We start from the raw sequence: 15,728 nt of genomic DNA, 5'->3' as shown, positions 1-15,728 counted from the left end.
CATGAGCTGAGAGCCCCAACCTGAAAGTCAGCCCTCAGGGCATGTGGTCCCATGCTCCAGTACACCAGCCGCAAGGAATGAATATGACTCAAATGACTCTGAACTCACACATGCAGGGAAGTCCAGTTAAAACTTGGTCACACTGACAATCATTTCAGAAACACACTCCACCTATGTCCTTTACCCACACTACAAGCACCAAGAAGTTGAATGTGAGCACAAAAGGCTGGCCGTGCTGTCAGCTGGAGTCCATCACAGTCTTAAAAGTGCTGTGAAACAAGGTGCAATAGCAGATGGAGAAGCTTTTCCCTTTTTCTCAGATCTAGTCAAAGGGAAGCTCCTGAGATCAGCCACCCACAGCTGCACCCAGTGTCCACAGACTGAGCAATAGCAGCTGGGGAAACCAGTGAGTGAGAAGAGAAACAGCAACCAAATGGGAAGCATGGGGAAGGGACAGGAGAGTAGCTGCAGCTCAGAGTGTTGCTTTCAAGCAATCAAAGACTAAGGAAAAGAATAGAAACAGGGTTTCAAAACTGCTGGTTGTGAGGGGAGTAAAATAATCAGCTGGCTGCACTTTGTCCTCAGTGAGGCTTTTTCTGCTGTACACAGTGTGGTGGGATGTGTGCTAGCCAGGGTGGCAGGAAGGGAACGGGACATCATGTCATCCTGTAATGACACATACTGCTGTCCAGCAGTAACCTGGGAGAGGTCTTTTCTATTCCTGTTTGGGAAGAGGGGCTCCCCTTCTGGGAGGGAAGGAAGAGAGGGAAGTAAAGCTAAGCTGGAGAGAGGAAAGGGTCAGGTAAGAAAGTGGGAAAATTATGACACTCATCTGGAAAGCCATCAAAAATGCCACAGAAATCAAGGCTGGAAAGGATATCACAAATGACATGGTCCACTTTCCTGCCCAAAGACAGGATGATAGACATCCTGGCTAGGTTTCTCTGTGCAGTGTTTCTGTCTGCATATCCCCAGAAGATCACTGTCATTGATATAGCTCCTGTCGGGGTCACTCACATTAGCCAGACGTTGGTTTCCCAAACCTAACTGAAGTTGAAGCTTCACACCTTTCATTCCTACCAGTAGATACTCATTTTGGTGTTTAGAGAATGAATAGCTTCTCTGCACGTGAATAGCTGCTATTCCTGCATCCAGGAAAGGGTCCTATTAGACATTATAGCGTGAAGCTGTAGCAGAGACTGAAATCTGATCCTGGAGATGAAACCATTTTGGATCTGACATCAAGTATACAGAGGGAGCATTTCTAGATGGAGCTAAATAGCATGAATCAAGACAGAAAAATGAAATAAGGAATCATCTTGAACATGAATTCCAATTATCCTCAAAAGCAGCTATGGATATAAAATATAAAGTACATCCTGCACTTGATACCCAACTCCTCCCAGCCAGGCCATGCAGGGGGTTGGACATCCCCGCAAGCAGCAATACACAAACCATGATTTAAGTCCTAATTCTGCCTGTTACAGGATTACCGCATTAGTACCCCAAATCTCACAGTGTGGCTCAAGGAGAAAGCCTCCAGCCCTGGGGTGAGGAAAGCCCCGCTCTGGAGGAGGCATCCGGGAGAGTTATTTTTCAGCAGCGGCCAATATGGGGAGGCCGCCCTCAGCCCTGAGGCCACTTGAGCAGGCGGGCGGGACTCTGCGGGTGGGGACGTGGCCGTGGGGGTGCAGCCCCGCGCAGGCCGGTCTCCCGAGGCCGGCCCGGCTCGGATCGACCCACGGGTATTGCTGGGCGGTCACATGCGGCAGGCGGGGAGACAGCAGGGAAGGGGGAGCGCTGAATAATTGAGGAGCTGCAGCGCCCTCCTCACTCCCTCCTCCTTCCCTCCCTCCTCCTTCATCCATCCCTCCCCCTCCATCCATCCCTCCCTCCCCCCGCCCTGCGTGCGCTGCCGGGAGCCGGGGTCGGCGGATCCCAGCGCAACCCCCCCCCTAGACCCGCCGGCTGCAGCAGCGCAGCCGCCCCGCCGGGGTGCTGCTCCGCAGAATCGCCCGCCCGCTGCCCTCCGCGCCGGCGGTGAGTGCCCCGCGGCACCGGGGAAGATAAGCGGGGTGGAGGGAGGGTGGGAAGGCGCTGCCATCCCCCGCCTGGGGTGAGTGGCTCGGAGCCTCTCCGGGTGCAGGGAGCAGGCTGTGAGCCCGGGCGAGGGCTGGCCCGCCGCCCCTCACTGGGAGCGGGAGCGCGGCGGCTATCACCCCCCTCCACCCCCCGCCCTCCCACGCGCACGGGGCTGGCTCCTACCCTGCTCGGGGCCGGCACGGCAAGGGGAGCGCCCCGGGTCCTCCGGGCCATGGGGAAACGAGCCCGGGGGACCCCAGCCCGTTTGTGCATCCCCGGCTGAGCTGAGGCCCCGTGTTTACAAAGAGTCGGGGCACTCACCGCGGCTAGGGGCGTCAGGGATTGATAGGAAAGAAGGAAAAAGAGGAGCGAGGAGCAGTACCGGGTGGTCTGACAGAGACGAAGCTCTAGCTACAGGTTACCTTACGAAACACGCGAGGGGCAGGTGGGGAAACGGCGGGCAGGGGGGCAGGATGCAGAAGAGGAACCCGGGCAGGAGAGAGATAGGTGGAGGACGCGAGGGCAGCTAGACCCGCGCGGGACGATGCTGGGGCACGCGCAGCTCCAGGCTGGCGCTGTCCGCGGTGCTGAAGCCCCGACGGGGAGACTCAGGCCCCCTCCGAGGCCTCCCCCCGACGGACGCGGCTGGCCCACGCACAGGAGCCCGATTTACGGCTCCGTCCTCCCGCCGGCGATTGCAAAACTCCCTCTGACTTAGACGCTGGTAATGGAGTTAAGCTTCCTCTTTACGTCACCCCTGACTCGGTGCTGTTTATTGATTCCACACGGGTATTTTCAAACTGCCTAATACCAGCCGCCTGCCCACCCCAGCCCCTGGTAGGTGTGCTTCAGCATCATGGTATTGAAAATTCTGGTTGCTTTTCTCAGAATTGATTTTCAGCTCAGGTTCTTGTGGCCTATTAAATGCTAGTTTATACAGATCGACTTCGTGCCTTCCTGTCACAAGCTGTACTGAGAACGCTCTAATGTAGGACTACCTAAATCAACACAGGCTCTGGGGAGAAGTAGAAAGTAGTATTACTCTGGTCAACCCCAGAGAAGACTTTTGGCTCAAAAGGGCCATGGCTGATTTAATCTAGCATAATAGCTAATAAATCCACACAATGTCCCTAAGTGGCAGGCAAGTACATTTTAGCATGCTAAGGCATTTGTTTAATTGTCCCAAAACTGTCATGAGACTGGAAGTCTGATTGCTAAAGATATTTACACGTGTTCATTTTATCAGTACACATTGCTAAGGCATATGAGTTACAGTAATTGAGCAACATATTGTAAACAAACATAAAAACCTCAAACAAACCAAAACAACACCAGAGTGAAAACTTACCTAGATTAAACTGACTAATTATCTATTCTTAAAATGTACCGCTGAGTGGGGCAGCCTTGTTCCATGAGATCAGAGAGGTAAGGGGGTCCTGCAGAGGTCCAAGACCAAAGTGCTATTTCCCTCATCTGTCAAAGGTGCTGAACTCTGCTGACAAAACAGAGACTGATGAATAGTAAATGATACTGACAAAGAATCTTGGGTCCTCTCAAAGTAAAGTCAATGTACAGTACATCTGGAAGTAATATCTGCAATAGGAAAAGGCGTTGAATATAACTGGGGGGGGGGGGGGGAACCTTGTTCAATTGCTGCTCAGTAAGAGGAGATGCAAGGAGGAAATTTTACCTGAGTCCTTGGAAACTGAAGCTGCTGGAATACAGGAGACATCAACAAAAAATACAGTAAAATTGCAAGTAAAAAAAAAAGGAAGCAAAGCCAAAGCCTGTCAAGGGGTAGAGAAAGGCCACTGCAAATGAAGGACTTGAGCAACTCACTTCATTGAAAAGAAGGGTGGGAGGTGACTTGCTTCTTGAATCTAAGAGCCTCTATATAAATTACTAGGCACTGAGTTATTCCTTTGTCTGCCAAAGAAAGGCACAACATGAGCTAGTGCCAAGATGCTAAATGCCAAAGCATTCTGATTTAAGTGAGGGATCACATTTTTGAACAGTGGAGAGCTGATGACCTGATGAAGAAGTTATCAGAAAACCTGCTGGATTCTCCATCTGTGATGTCAAGACTCAATGTCCTCCCACAAGATAAGATTTAGCCAAAGCTAGTCATTGGGCTCCCCGCAGGAGTAATTGCCTGAAAGCTAATGGCTTGTGATTCAGACCAAATGAAGTTGGTGTACTTAATGGTACCTTTGATCCTTAAATCCTTGAGCTAGGTACAGAGATGTACAACTTTGCTCCTAAGTGCCCCAGCTTCCCCCTAGACAAGTACAACATTCCCAGCAGGTGAGATTTTCGACCACAAACCAAGAGCAGAACAAATGCCTGACCAAATTATATTTTAATCACACAATTTCCCAACTTGTTTCATCAGTTAACTCTCCCTAAAAAGAACCGCTTTCTTTCTGAATATTTCAGTAAAGTGAAGCAATTTAAAAGAGAAATCATTCTCTTTAGGGAGTCAGTCATGACTCCCATGTCAAGACATATCTTACCCTTTTCTAAGTTTTTAGGATTATATGAAAACGATGAAAATTCATTCTTAATGGAACTTCAGAGTCTCAGATGGAATTGTATCAGAAAAGATTCCAGCCCAAAATATTTTAAAGGATATATTTATAGGCTGACTTGATGCTACTTCCTTCTTGAGCACAAGACAGTCTGTTTTCTCAGTTCTGAAATCACATACGTGTAATAAGATTTCATCCATCTTTCCTTGAAGGCAACAGGAGTTTTTCTAGAAAATTCAGTGAGAACAGGGTAACTGCTCAATGCCTAAATCAGTGGATTTCCTGTGAAGCTCTGTAACATTCAAGCAAAAAGCAAGAATAACAAGAACTTACACAAACATAAATATGATCTTAGGCTCTGCATGGAAAAAAAAAATAGAGAGGATAACAGAATAATCTGCAACAGAATACACTTAGCCTCTTGGACTTCTTAGCCCTCAAATAATCAAGTCTTTGCTTTCAGAGTTCCTGAGCTATTAAGATCATCGTAATATGTATGTTCAAGCAACATGTTGCTTTTTGACTTATTAAGACATTTTAAAAATAAGGACGTAAGAATGTAAAAAAGAATCAAATACTTATTCATGTGTGTGGTAGCGGGATCCATGGTCACACACAAAAACATCAGCAGAAAGGTAGCCTGTGTGTCTTTCACATTCATTAAAAAAGGGAATAATTAAAAAAACCACACTCCCAGATTGGTGCTCTCTATAAAATATAAAGCCACAGATGGGTCTGAACTTTTCATTCTTGTGAGAGACAGTGTATCTAGGGTTGCAAAATGGTCTAGGGTCAAGAAATACAGTAGGCATTTTAAGCTAGTTCCCATACATATGGAAACCTGGCCAGTGTCTCACCTCAGTCCAGGCTGACTCTGCCGAACTCATTGAACCGCCCACAGTGCAAACAGCAGCAGATTTTGAATTAGATCCATGAGCCACAGAGATTCCTAAAACATTTTTGCTTTACAAAGGTGAGATGTAGCTAAGCTGTGGCTGTCAAATGGAAACTGCCTTCTAGTACCAGGCGATTGTTCTCCTGCGTACCTTTGCTTGGCTCATTGAACAGCAGCCCTGCCTCTAGACTACGTGGTCATTGGCACAGGCCTGGGTGCTCCAGCTAGCGTTGATGCTGCCACCACAGCCTATCCCTTCCTGTCACCAGGCTGGGACTAGGAGAAAATGATTTTTTCCCTGCAATAAAACTGTCAGAGTGAAGCCCAGGCACTTCTGAAACAAAACCAGTGAGGTGGAGCCACGCAGCGCATGACTCTGTTGTTTCCTTTCCTCTGCATGGCAACTGTATCAATAATTTACAGAAAGACACAGTACCATAAACTAAATCTACCTTGCACGTGAACAAAAGAAGAGCTTTTGTGGCGCAGGTTTTCCAAGCACCACATCCTGTTTCTGAGAGGACAGAGTTACAGGAGCAAGTAGTTTGCTGCCTATTGGGAAATGCGTTACTGCTGCCAGGCTACAAGTGTGTATGGCTGCAAGTATCTGTACCAAAGGTAAATGGTAGGTAAATGTCTACATGTAGGTAAATGTCTACAAAAACAAATGTGGGGGTTGAGGGCAGCCCCTCTAAGCAGCCACTGATTCTTGCTTGTCAGTGACCATTACCTAAGCCAGTGGTTTGGTCCACTGTTCCTGCAAGTCCTCAGCTCCCTGAGAGCAGACTGGGTCTTACTGAACAAAGTTTTTTAAACCTGGGGATAGAGACACCCCTTCGTGCCAAGACACCACTTGTACCACTGGGCACATTCACTCCCAGTAACACAATTAAAGCTTAGCTTTAAACATCTTCTCGAGCATTATTGAACCATGTTTTAATGATGGACTTGTTGAGTCATACTAAATGAGCAACTGCTCTGTGGAGCACAGCAATGCCAGGGTGGCATCCAGGTGACATTTGGACACCCTAGTATAGTAGTAAAGGAAATGTACCCTTCTCCTGCCTGTCCTTCATCCTCGGCTGGGAACAGGCAGAAAGCATCAGTGACAGGTCTCACACTGCTCCAGCCCCGCAGCAAGGCACTTGGGAAGCATCTGGGTATGCCAGTGCCTTGTCTAAGGCACATGGGCAACGGCAGGTGTGTTCCACTCATTAACAGGCTGTGGAAGCAACAGGGACCAAGAATGTGCAATTAATAACTAGGATCACCAGCTCTGCACACAGTAAATTGAGACAGAAAGAGGCAGTATGTCGAGTTCCTTTGTCCAAGAGCTCCAGCACAAACAAGAACTACAGCAATCATGTTTCAGCGATACTGCTCTCTGCTCTTAATTATGTGTGGGCACACCAGCCTAGTTACACTTGCCAGGCAGGGCAGCACACCACGAGGACACTGCATGTACTGTAGCTGTGAGACAAAATGTGTTGCCTCAGGGAAAGAAGTTGGGGTTTGGGGCCTTGCCAGTAAGGGAAGCTAAGAGCAAGTATGCATTTAGCTACCAGAACTTCAATGGCAAGGAAATTTTAAGCTAAAGGTAAGCATGCTGGCTCATGCTGATTCCTGTGCTACACAAGGACATCTCCAGGCAATGTGTGTGCATCACTCAGGAATGTTATAATACCCTAATTTTATATGCTATTAGCATTTTTAAGAACATACAATTCTTCATTTAATTCTTCTTTACTGGTGCCATCCTAGATGCTGACTCAGTCTTGTAACTCAATGTGAAATGTCAGAAGGTCCTCATGCCACAGTGCCCTGTATTACTCACACTACACACCACATAGGAGTTGCTATGTATTTGCCTAACTGATGATAATAGAATTGTTTAAGTTGGAAAAGACCTTTAAGATCATTGAGTCTAACTATTCACCCAGCAATACCAAGTCCACCTCTAAACCACGTCACTAAGTGCCACATCTACACCTTTTCTAAATGCCTCCTGGGATAATGATTCCACAACTTCTTTGGGAAGCTGGTTCCAATGCTTGGCAACCCTTGTGGTGAAGAAATTTTTCCTAACATCCAGTCTAAACCTCCTCTGGTGCAACTTGAGGTCATTTGCTCTTGTTCTATCACTTGTTACTTGGGAGAAGAGACCGACACATACCTTGCTACAAGTGATGATAAATGACTAAACCCAGAAACCCTATTCTAAATCATCTTGTTTGATCAACTTGTGCGCACATTACTCATATAATGGGTTGTGTAGAAATTGCAGGAGAATTACTCATGTAAGTCAAAGATGTTTTGTCCCAGTGAATAATAAGGATAAGCAGCCAATGTAATAAAAGCAGCAGGAGCTGCTATTCACTTCCTTGAAGTGCACTGAATCTACCTCACATCTCTGCTGAGGAACCTAGTGACACAGGCTACAACCAGCTCACAGCTCTAGGCTCCCTTTTTCATATGCAAAAAAAACCCCATTGTTTTGTATATACTACTATTACTTCTTCTGGAGCCTTTAGTAGGCTTGGGATTGAAGAATATGTCATTCCAGCTTCTTCTGAGGAAAGCAGCTCTTTGAGAACCTCTCCTGCATTAATCAGGTGACAGCCAAAATCATGGAAATGGGACAGCGAGGCATAATCGACTACATTTGTATATCCACTGATGGAACATGATAACTAATTAATGAGACCATGTGCACGCACAAAAGAGAAATGCATTTAAAGCCCAACAAGTGGTGAACCGTATTTGTAAGCCTGATGTGTTTACAGTGTAAAAGACCAGTTCAGAATCCTACTAAATTATTACAGAAAGGTGGAAAGACTGCTGGGAAGTGAGATGCAGCACTGGGAGGAAAAAACACCCCAGTTTCTTAGTGGGGAATAAAGGAATCTCTATAAAAACAGCTATCTTCAAAACAAAAGTAGAAGCTTAAAAATAGTGAATTTTCAGATCCTGTATTTGATACACAGGTAATTTTTTTTGTTCTGGTTAGGATGACGAAGCCAGACAAATTGGTACTTTATTGAAAGACTTAATTTGTGTTTTTGCCACTGAAATTCAAAATGCTACCCAGAAATGAAATAAATTGTCATAATGACACATCAGCCAGACTCTCACAACAGTAAAAATCCATTTTGTTTAGATAAATAACCCATTCTGTGAATTACATGGGTTGAAAAATGCTCTTATGGCTGGCCTGGAGCAAAGCATGACAACTTTCATTCTGTGGTGTAAAAGAATGGATCCACAGAGGTAAAAAAAAAAAAAAGCAAGCACAACTGAGTAATTACAGACGTGCATGCTGTTAAAGCAAAGTTCTTTAATTAGTAATATTCTAGAACAGACTGTCTGATAATCCAGGTCTAAACATTTCAGTGATACAAAGGCAGCCCTTGTCCATTCTGATTGTGAGATTCACTGCAGAAAGTGTGCATCTCAAAGACTGATGAAAGTATAATCCACTACCCCAAAATAAAAAAAAAAGCCCAGCATTGCAAACACAAGGTTGCAACCACCTCACTGATGCCAACGGCAATCATACTGCCAGGACAATATACACCTAGTACTGCAAACAGGAAACTCACTAAGATTTGGAGGAGATACCATACTATCAGGGAGATGCTTTTTCCTCTTGTGACAGCTCAGAGGCTAGAGCTGCTACTATCAAGACCAGAGGCAAAGCTGCAGAAACATGTGCCAGCATATGAGACTAATCTTAGCTCCTGGGCACTCAGCTCATGATGTTTTAAACACCTGAATTTCAGAGGTCAGCATATCAGCCCTCAAAAGAGTCTGAGGACCCAGACCTGTGAGCCCACATTTCCTTTAGGAGTTTCATGTGTTCAACATTGCCATGGCTCGTGTCTGCAAAAGGATGGGGGATGCCGTATCCGATAGCTGTAAGCATTGGTATCAATACGTGCACTTCAATTGCAAAACCATGCAGCTGCCACAAATGTGCATTTGAAGGTGCATAGAGCCATAAGGGTCCTTCTGAACAAAACCTTTGGCAGGTACAAGAGCAATATTGTTTTCAGCAAAGAACAGCTAAGGGAGTGTCCTTGGTTCAGCAGTAGCAGTCATTTTTCTCCTTCTTAGTAGCTGGTGCAGCGCTGTGTTTTTGACTTTCAGCCTGGGAACAGCGCTGATAACACTGATGTTTTTGTTGCTGGTCAGTAATGTTTACTCTGACCAAGGACTTCCTGAGTCTCATGCTCTGCCAGGGATGAGGGAAAGCCAGGAGGAAGCAGAGACAGGACACATAACCCAAACTAGCCAAAGAGGTATTCCATACCACAGAACATCATGCCTGCTATATAAACTGGAGGCAGTTACCCGGAAGGGCTAGATTGCTGCTGGGGTTGGGCTGGGTATTGGTAGGGGGGTGGTGAGTGGTTATATTCTCTTCCCTTGTTATTTCCCTTATCATTATTATTATTGGTAGCAGCAGCAGTGATTTGTGTTATACCTTAGTTACTAAACTGTTCTTATCTCAACCCGTGGGAGTTGCGTTCTTTTGATTCTCCTCCCCATCCCTCCGGGAGCAGGGGAGAGGAAAGGGCAGGGAGTGAGAGAGCAGTCTGCATGGCTGAGTTGCTGGCTGGGCTTAAACCATGACAGGGAGCATTAACAGTTTTTAACATGGCTTTTCTTCCACTTCCTTAAAAAACCCAGTTGGATTAACCACTCATCCACTTCTGCAAGGTACCTTACATTCTGCATTTTACTGATGGAGGAACAAATTTAGTAATTTCATGCGGTTTCATCACTCTGTTAGAGGGAATCTGTCAGAGCAGTTCCAAGAAGCTCCTGGTTGCCCATCTCCTGCTCAGCTCACCCATCTATTGATTTGTCATTTCCCTGCATTAGCAGTGTCGTTATGTTTTTTTAAGGCTTTTACTTTGCCGTCTCAAGACAACAATGACAAACTAGACCTTTTGGAAAATGTGCAAATTGATTATACCTCTTTCTCTGTAATTTTTTTTTTTTTCTTTTCCCTTCTGGTGATTAAATTGGTTTTTTTTTGCAAACACAGAGCACTTTGTGCATATTGCATTGCTTACAGCTTGGCACTCACAGACATATCTGTTATAAGTTGCCTGCACTCAGCCCTACACCACTCTGCACCATGAGGAATCATTGCCTCCCCTGCAAAAAGGGCAGAAAACAAGTGTCAGGCATAGGTCTGCCTCCTGCAGGCACAAAGGAGAAGGACAGCAGAAAAACTGATGTCCTGGGGGTGTGAACTTACTGTCTAAGCGGAGGGAATGTGCCTGCTGGAATGCCCATGAGCATCTCGGAAAGGGAGAATGGTGCATTTGGTTTCCTTGCCCTGCAGGCTATAAATAAGAGCTATAGGTGCTCCTAATGCATTCAGCCTCTGGAAAGGAGGAAAACACTGATCCTTGCAGCCCCATAGCTGTTTCTCATTAGCCAGATGCTCCAGAGGATCCCAAGGGACCCTGACGGCCTGGACCAAATGCTGGTGAGGTTGGCATGTAATTAACCCTGTCAAAGTTTAGAACAACACAATGTCAAGGCATCTGCTGACCTTCACTACAGCTAGCTCCAATTTTACCTCTGAATGTGTTACTTCAGCTCCCACCTATACCTCACCCAGGCAGGAAGAGGAGCACTCAAGTCACCTAACCATCCTAATTGCTCACCTTCACAGACATGCTGCCCAAAGATCAATACTCAAACACCGAACTAGCTATTTAGCTTAAGAAATGGGACCCACCAGCTGCAGGATAAATGGAATCATAGGATCAACTAGGTTGGAAAAGACCTTTAAGATCATCAAGTCCTACTGTTCCCCAGGACTGCCAAGTCCACCACTAAGGAGCTTTGACATCTCTCATCCTTCCCTCTGCCTTTTTCCCCGATTACTCAGGCAGGGCAGTCTCTGAAGGCTGGAGAGGGGCAAAAAGGGTACTGTCTATGTACGTGCTACTTATTTTATTGGATTACATGTCTATGCTCTTTTAACTTTCACACTGGAGTCTAGAACACAAAGTTTAAGGACTCCTGGGGGCTGTCTCTGGATGCATGGCACCCTTGCTTTATATCCTTGGTTGAATTAATTATTTCCTCCTTTAACTTGCTTATTTGTCAAAAAAAAAGCCATCTTATAGCAGGGCTAATATTGGTAAAGCATTTAATGTGACACAAGGGGAAGTAACATAGAAAAGTGCTGTTCAACCCCTCCATTTCCATTTCGCTATGAAGACAAGCAAAAATAAGAATTTCTGAACCCATTTTTTTACTTGATGCAACATAGAAAGTTGGTCTTAAACCTGAAACATATCACTAGTTTAATTTAGCAAGAATTTTTGTTTAAGTTAGCCACAGCTCCATTTGCTCAAGCAAAGGTAAAAATGGAAAGATTAAAAATAAAAAGAGCCCGAAATTAACAGCAAAGGCTCAAGGCCAGATTGCTGAAGATGAACCCACGTGAGCAATGCTGGGACTGGCAGGGACCAGCCCTTGCTCTCAGCTCTGTGCCTGGCTTTTAAATCCCTTTAAGGAGAACTGATGATGGAGATAGAGCCAGCTTTTACAGTGCCAGCCCAGCTGGGGATCAACACTGTAAAACCAAGCACATAAAACTCCAAATCAGATCTCAGTCGTAATGAAAACCTTAAGGTGACGACCAGCCCCGGCAGAAGGCATCCCTCTGGTCGGCTGCCTGCCTCCCACCGCATCGCACCACTGACGTCATTCCTCTCCCTGCTGTAGGAGCTGTAATGAGATTCAGTATCTTGTGTCTCTTCATACAAGTCTGCCTCACCTTTACAGAGCTAGTAATTAGAGAAGAAAGGGGAATGGGAGCAGGGTAGTCAGGCTAGCGTGTTTCTTCCTCTTTCTCTTGTCCTTCACCTGGGATTGCAGTGGGTTCACTGCCAGGAGCTGCCTCTTGCATAATCTTGAGCCATCTCTCACACCCCCTTCAGCCTCTGGGTCTCTTAGGGGCAATGCTGTATCCCAACTCGGCATACAGCCCCTACACAGAGCGGGAAGGGGAGTCCGAGGGCTGCTGCTCCTGCACTGCAAACATCTGTGTTACTATTTCTGAGGTCCACAACAGGCACTGCCTCAGGGTTTGACAGTAACCTGCTCTAATCCCACATTTATGGGGCACATCTTCCCTGGGCAAGGAGGAAAGAGCTTTCCCCATCACCCACTGCAGCAAACTCAGCACTGCTGTCCTGCACACTGGGGCCAGAACCATGCCAACCCTGCTGCTGCTGGGGCATCAGCAGGTTCTTCTCTACAGTAATTACTTCTGTGAGCCACGAAAACCAGAGGAAATACAACCTTTTCCTCTTAATGAGTGCCCTTTCCTGACTTTCCATCAATATACCAACAGGAGCTCTCTTTTTTTCATTCATTACTGTCAATGTTCTGTTTCTTGTTGCATCCCCAGTGTTTTTAGTAGAGGTCTTTGCTTAAGGATACTGCTATGGACTCCTGAACAGGGAGTAGTCATTAACAAAAATCAAACTAGCCATCCCAAAGCACAGACGAGGCATGGGGAAGCTCATCTGGGGAAGAAGGAGCTGTGGAGGGTGATGAGGACTGGGCAAAGCTGGGGGACACTGTGTTGCTTTTCACCAGCATGGAGCAGCCAGCAGAAATGAGTTTTACATAGGAATAATTTGTCACCAACCCAGACACTAAGGAATATTCATGCCTCTAAATACCTAGGCCTCTCCTTCTGACTTGATTGCTGTTTTAGTTAATTTACCCTAATGAAGACGAGTGTTTCGGTACAAACAGCGGTTGCTAACAAGCACGTGGTGGCAGTAGGAAGTGCCAGCCAGCAAGACGGCAGCCAAGGAAAACCGACCCAGGCTGCCTGATGATGAAGAGCTGCACAGCTCCAAAACCTGGCTGCAGCTCCCCGAGTCCAGCTTGTCTTCTCCAAGCCACAGCTCCTTTCATCTTCCCAGATTTATCATGCCGAGAGCAAATAAATAGCCACAATTAAAAATTCCTTCCTTCTGGCTGTGTGATTCTACCAAGGCAGGGTTAGTGGAGCAGAGCAGAAGCAAGTTGTCTCTGCCTCATGTAAAGGTTGCCATCCATGAGATTTTTTTGTATGGTTTCAAATTGAGTGAAAGGATGTTTTCCAAGCTACAGAGCAGCAATATGCTGATCTCACTTAAACATCTGGAATAGTTTTGAATGATAGCTTTAATTTAATACAGCAGCAATTATAGAGTTATTTTGGTTTGGAGGTTTTTTTTTTCTCCTTGTTGACTTAGGAGGGGCTGTATGAACTGCAGGGCTATGCTGGGCTGCCATGCAGAAGCACCCCTGGTCTCAGCCCAACCCCAGGCAGCTGGAACAGCTCAGCAGCCTAAATCTGGGCACACCAGAGACCCACCAGCCAGTTCGTGCTTTAAATTTAAACCATTTAAAGTATTTATTTTTTAAATTAAAATTAAAAGAAATATTTTAGCAATTTAAAATTATTCCTAGACAAGGCTGCCAGGCCTTCCCCTTAGCTTCTTCACAAACCCTTCCCTGCCACCCTTCCCAAACCCTTCATCAGCTACCACAGACACTGCAGACAAGATGATGAAAAACTGCAGGTTTCAAACCACATCTGTCCCAACCTCCTTAAAACACAGGGCAGGTATTGCCATGCCAAAGCACAATGTTGGTGATGGGAGCAAGGAGCAGCCTACAGCCTCAGCAACTCCATTCCTCTCTTCTGGTGGCCCAACAGCCCCTCTGTGACAAGCACAGTCTTCACAAAGATATTGTATAAAGACATCAAGAGAAACAAATCATCTCTTCCCAGTGTCCATTTCTTTCCATAGTTAATCACCCAACTTTTATTTGTCCATCCTCAACATCCAGCCACTGATTCCCACTATGCTTTTCCTTACAAGAGTTAAGAGCTGACTTTTCAGTATCTATGCTTTTCACCTTATAACAGGTTTTTGGCATGAGTAAACCAAGGACGGGTTCACTTGGGAAAGATATTTTCTTACAGTACAAGAAAATATCTTTTGCACAGGGATAAGAACATGAGAGTTGTAACAGTTAAAAAAACAGTTCAAAAACTTCCGCCCTGCTTCTAGGCTAGTTTAAGTCAATTTGGCACAATCCTAAGGATAGCAATCTGAGTCTTGCAAATTCAACTAGAAGCATTCAAAAACTCCAAGGAAAATAATTAATAAATAATGGGAACTGGCTGGGTGAAGTGCAGCAAGACTTCTTTGGCAGCCCGTGTTTCAGAGGTACTGTGTTTTGGATAAAACGAGGATGAATTCTGGGTGGTGATCACTTTGTTTAGAGGAGTTATTTTCCCTGTGGCTGAAACACAGCCCTGGCAAAGGAGAGCTACCAGCACATGAGCACACTGCCCTGAGGACTGCTCTGCCAGATCCCAGCTTGCTGTGGCTCAGCTGCCCCTTCCAACACAAACCTTCAACTAAATCAGAAAGTAAAACCTAGCCTGAGACACAGCTACAAACCAGACGATACCTTGAGCAACCCAAAGCCAAACCCGTTTTTTATTCTCAACCCAAAAATGCACATTTTCTAAAGAGCAGTAACTATTTTATTATTCTTAGCCAGGACATCCAGGCTTTCAACCCATGGTTGCCCAAGGAAAAAGTATCAGCAATTTGAACTGTGATCAACCACAACATGAAATAAAAGCTGTGTTTCATTTAATAAAGTCCAGCAAACAAGGCTGGCTGGTGGACACGATGTGATTTGTATTGGATGTAAAGATGGAAAAATAATTGTTTTGTCTTCAAGGCAATAAAAAAAAATCTGTATTAACAAGAAGCTATCAGGCTAAAATTCATATTTAATAAACTTTTTTCCTGTTCTGTTACATTAGCATGCAGAGACCATCAATTCTTGTTATTTTGCTCAAAGTCAAGAAGTCATCATGTGTCACTAGGAAGTCATTGCTGTTGGCATTAGGATGTAGCCTAAGAACTACACAGTTTGCTAAAGAACAGAACAAAGAGCTGGAGGATGGCAGTTCCTGAAAACATGACTTGAGATGAAAAAGCACAGAGAAAAACAAGTGGATGCCATCATTTTTAAGACAACCCTAGAGTAGATGGGTTCAGGCAGGATCATTTAGAAGTACTTAAAAACAGCTGCAGCCAGCCATGCTCTTGGCCAGTCACTCTCCAGTGGATAGTAGAGCCAGCACTGCTTCTGCTGAGCTTCTCTCC

The 15,728-nt window shown here is 45.6% G+C and overlaps 1 protein-coding gene across 2 annotated transcripts in view; it reads left to right on the top strand.

The window, feature by feature from the left end:
• The first annotated feature begins 1,876 nt into the window (after positions 1–1,876).
• The window catches only part of SLC7A14 (solute carrier family 7 member 14), a 30,972-nt gene continuing 17,120 nt past the window's right edge, over positions 1,877–15,728 (top strand). For both annotated transcript variants that reach the window (XM_062602986.1, XM_062602985.1), the window contains exon 1: positions 1,877–2,040. The gene's annotated coding sequence lies outside the window, so the exon portion shown is untranslated. The remainder of the gene's footprint in view (positions 2,041–15,728) is intronic.

The sequence above is a fragment of the Pezoporus occidentalis genome, unplaced genomic scaffold, assembly GCF_034315485.1.
Source record: "Pezoporus occidentalis ecotype Australia unplaced genomic scaffold, CSIRO_AGI_Poc_V1 ctg8, whole genome shotgun sequence".
NCBI lineage: Eukaryota > Metazoa > Chordata > Aves > Psittaciformes > Psittacidae > Pezoporus > Pezoporus occidentalis.
The sequence above is the reverse complement of the archived record's forward strand: the minus strand, read 5'-3'. Positions and strand labels throughout refer to the sequence as shown.